We start from the raw sequence: 4974 nt of genomic DNA, 5'->3' as shown, positions 1-4974 counted from the left end.
AGAAGGCATTTTTTATACATACATACATTCCATAGTCTAATTATAACAAGATAATCAACAATTACTACAACTCAAACAACTACATATATTATCATGAATAAAAATACATCAAGTATACTTCTTTACACATATTTGTATATATACAACAAATAATACAATTTTTTACCTCTCATACGAGAATGAGTTCTAAAAGAACAGTGCGAAAAAAATAACTAAATTCAAATTCACTCTAAAAATAAACTACTACACGTTCAATGCTCAGTCAAAATCTTTAAAGGCTTCCTCGTCTATTTCATGAAAAATATTAGGATATAGACGAGTGAGAACCAAATCACACGATATCAGTAAGGGTTTTAAAAATGTCATGAAAAGATATAAAATATAAACGCCTTACACAGTTGATTAATGCTTGTCTTATGAATCCTTCTCTTACGATTGATTCCCTTTTGTTCTCCAAACTTTTAGGAATTCAACTGCTACTCTCTCATAATGCATATTTTTCAATATCATTTTCTTTTCTAAATTATCATTTTTCTTATAATTAACCAATTTAATTTCACTATTGCTTACTTTTCTTATTTCTGAATCATGAAGCGTATTACTCACTTTTTATTTCTTTCCATATTTACCATTCAGTCAATCTCTTTTTTGAAAAATTATATCATTTTCATACGACTCTGGACCAACAATCACAATCACAAACAAGTAAGCAAACACACATACATATTCCAATTACAAAAGTACAAACAAATAAACAATTTCAAGCAATATACAAACAAATGTAATATAATGCATGCTATTCTACTGGCGTGAGCTCACGTATCGGTTATATTCAGTGACGAATCCAAAAAATTTTGATAGTGGGACAAAATATATATAACATAATAATAATTTGGATTTAGCTAACATATATTCTAAGAGCACATGACAAGCTTACTATTAATGGAAGATTTTAAATTTTTTATTTAATAACTGCATAATAAATATATTGAAAATTTAAATTTTTTGAATTTTCAATAAAAATATTCTCAATTTGTAATCATAATATATATCTATAGGATACAAGATAAATAAACTCTAATAATGTTTATAATAAAAATATTATATGTGCATAAAAATCAACTATTAAATTATTCATTAACCATTATATATTTGTGTATAAATATATTTATTGTTTAATTCATTTTCAATGTGTATTTTGTATTTCAAATTATTTCATATTTTTAAAAAAATTTAGTAATCTTTTTTTAACAATACAATCGGAATGTCTCTCTTTCTATATATATATCACTAAATAATTATTTAAAAATTCACTTCTCATACAATTAAAAGCCAATTCTCAGTGATATTCATAGTTAAAAAAATTCTTTCAATTAATGTAGTTGCTATAAAAAAAATAAAACTAATTTTAAAAAAAGATAAATAATATATTTTGAGTTCATTTTTAAGAAAGAACACAAATCTCATTTAAATTGAGAATTGATTATTCTAATAAACATCTAATATAAAGTTTTTAAATTGACTATTAAATACTAAAAGTTGAGTAAAAAATTATTGTGGGGTCAAATTCAATAATTTAATGGGGACAAATAAATATTACGGGCCTGCTACACATACAAGTTTACAAGCATCCAAGTTGGCCCAGCCCAAATCGAAGACACGCGCATAAAGAAACATAACATGGCGCGTCAAAATCACGCGCTCAACACAAACGGTTACGTATGGCAGACTCTTCCACTTCTTCCACTTCTTAAAACGCTTCGAAAACAAGGAAACGCTCCCATTTTCGAGCAAAAATCAAAGTTCAAAATATACAAATCGTTGTTCGAAACCTCCATCAAAACAACATCACACTCTCTGTGAAGAATCTGAAGAGAAAACAAAGCAACAACACTCAACGTAAGTTCATTAAGATTACTGTATATTTTACTTTTCTTCTACGTCGTTCTTCTAGGGTTTACTATTATTGTTGCTTCTTTGTTACACTGTTCTAAGTTCTACGTCGTTCTTCCAAGTTCTACGTTGTTCTTCTAAGTTCTACGTCATTCTACGTTCTTGTAATAAGTTCTCCTGCTATTGTTGTTGATTTTTGGGGGGTTTATTCCGTAGATTGGGGGGTGAATACTGCTTGAACTTGTAATGTGGCTTGATATTGAAGCATGTTTGACTGATATCTGACTGATATATATGAATGTATCTGAATAATATCAATGGGTGTATCTCACTGTTATCAATGGGTGTATCTGATTCTTACATATATGTGTATCTTACTGTTATCAATGGGTGTATCTGACTCATATATGCGTGTATCTTATTGATATCTCAATTAATTTGATATTGAAGCATGTTTGAGTGATACCTAACTGATATATATGGATTTATCTGAATCATATCTATGGGTGTATCTCACTGTTATCAATGAGTGTATCTGAATCATATCTATGGGTGTATCTTACTGTTATTAATGGGTGTATCTGACTCATATATATGGGTGTATATTACTGATGTCTTTGGGTGTATTTTTCGTTTCAGACAAAATGGCAGCAAGAAACCAAACAAAGGACCTTAAGTGTGCCACACATCTCCTGAGTGATAAGTTCAGAAACATGACTGAGGAGAAGAAGGCAATTGTCAGGGATCTCGGATTTGGTGGGTTGATGCACGTCCCACCTCTAAGGGTGGATCACCAACTCTTAAGGGAACTGGCAAACAACTTCAAACTTGGGGAGAACAAACTGAAGACAGGATATGGTTCTTTCCAAATAACACCAAAGACAATAGGTGATGCGCTTGGCATCAATGCAACAGGTAACTAGCTCAAAATTATAGGTGTATATTAAGTTCATGCTTGGGTGTATTTAAGGTTGATGCTTGGGTGTGTTTGAACCGATATTGATACTTTGTTGTTTTCCTTTTTGTAGGAAATCTGTTTCCTGAGAAAGTTGAGTATAAGCAACTTTCTGACGATGACAAAATAATTTATAGAAGATTCCAGGGTAAGACCCTCAAAAGTCTTACCGATGAAATGATGGAAATCGGCGTTGGCAGCGAAGAGGAACGCCTGATGTTCAAGAGGATATTCATCCTCTACATACAGATGGCGTTCCTTTTGCCAACGACGATAAACAAAATATCACCCGTGCACCTGGCCCCAATTTTTAAGATGGACGGCATATCGGAGAGAAACTGGAGGGGACATGTTTTGACCTTCATAATCAAGGGCATCACAGACTACCAGGAGAAAAAGAAGAAGGCAATTGATGGCTGCCTCTTTGCCCTGATGATAATATACTTTCATCTTTCAGAAAACAAAGGCAAGAAGAGGGCTGAAAGACCACCAAAGCCTTGGATTGCGAACTAGACTAAGGAGCAGTTGGTGGAAAGAATGACTGCAGAAAGAGAGGAAATTTTGGTAAGTAAACATAATATGTTGGTTGTATTTTATTTACCTGAATGCTGCTAGCTAAAATATCTCATGTTTCAGGGGATTGTGAAGATGGCGGAGACAAGAGCAAGAGAAAAAATGAAAAAAAAAAGAAAAAAAAACAAGAAATAAAAAAAACAAAAAAGGAAGGCGAGTCCAACATCGTCTTCGGAGACAGAAACAGCTACTGACAGTGACACTTCTACCTCTGAGTCTGAGACTCAACAAGACTCAGAGGATTCAGCAAGAAAACACCCCAGCAAAAAGGGGAAAAAGTAAGTACCATACTTGGGTGTAATTTCTTTTTCGAGTTGGGTGTATTTTGTTGATCACGTTGGGTGTATTTTTAGTATGTTCTAAATAATCATTGTTTGCCTTCCAGAATGGACTCCAGAAAAAGAAAGCAGAGGCAAGAGGAGTCAGATTCTGATTCAGAATCTGAATCTGAACCAAGTGATGAGTAATGTCCTGAAATTATTACTCCTTTCTTTTGGCTTCATTATAAAGATTTCGTGTATTAACTGAAGTGTCTATTATTAACTTATAGGAGCGAAGAATCATCACCTGCAGAGAAGGAGAAGAAAAAGAAAAAAACAAAAACAACACCAAAAAAGTAAGCACTTCTTTGCATAAAATTCTGTGATAAAATTAATTTTTTATTTCTGATTGGTACTCTTTTTTTTCCACCCAGAACACAACCAAAAAAGAAAAAAGTTGTCGTGGAGGATTCACCTCCTAAAGAAGACCAATACTTTGACGGGTACAGTACCTCGTAAGCTATATTACCGTCTATCATCGTAATTATTTTTGTTAACATCTTCTTTTATGAATGTAGTGAGACATATGAAATATCAAGTGACGAACTGGATGAATGGCTAGGGCAAAACGTTGATAAATCTGCTGCAGAGGGGTATGTCTTGCTGGGCTGTCTATTTCATATTTTGTTGTGTTTTGTATGCTAATAATTGTTTCTTGTTTCGCAGGGAGAACCAACCTGACCTGCGATCGACAGAAGGTCGCTATGTGTCGTCTGAAACGTAAGAAGCTTTATTATTTAATAAAATCTTGTTATCATGATTTGGGTGTATTTTGTGGAACCATTTGGGTGTATTTTGTGGATCAAGTTGGGTGTATGTTGTTTAATAAGTTGGGATATTAAGTTTGTTGTGTTGAGTGTATATTGTCCATTCGGTTGGTTGTATCTTGTGCATTCATTTGGGTATATTTTATACCTGTATCTTATTTTGTCTGAATAACATCAAATCTGTTTTAGAATACCGGCTGTGAACTTGGGAAGTGATGCTCCTTCCTCTCAAGGACACACAGAACAGAGTAGTGTAAACCAGCCGTCACAGAGCATGTAATTTCTCTTTCAAATAACCGTTACTTTTGTTCTTCTATACCCTTCTACTTCTAATTCTGTATATATTTTTTTTAGAAAAAAAATCCCTTTATTATTTTATTCAAGAAAAAAAAGGCAGGAAAAAAAAGCAAAAACTGCAAGTATGTAAGTTCTCAAAAAAACAAAGCCTGTCTTCTTTTTGAATTGT

General features: G+C 32.6%; 1 long non-coding RNA gene across 1 annotated transcript; it reads left to right on the top strand.

The window, feature by feature from the left end:
• The first annotated feature begins 4146 nt into the window (after window positions 1-4146).
• Window positions 4147-4719, top strand: LOC148543585 (uncharacterized). Its single transcript, XR_015899348.1, has 4 exons — window positions 4147-4184; window positions 4260-4334; window positions 4408-4461; window positions 4698-4719. It is a non-coding gene; the product is annotated as an uncharacterized LOC148543585 (long non-coding RNA).
• Window positions 4720-4974: the final 255 nt, after the last annotated feature.

This window comes from Arachis ipaensis, chromosome B9, assembly GCF_059453495.1.
Source record: "Arachis ipaensis isolate K30076 ecotype BB chromosome B9, ASM5945349v1, whole genome shotgun sequence".
Classification (NCBI taxonomy): domain Eukaryota; kingdom Viridiplantae; phylum Streptophyta; class Magnoliopsida; order Fabales; family Fabaceae; genus Arachis; species Arachis ipaensis.
This window is presented reverse-complemented; position numbering and strand designations above follow the sequence as displayed.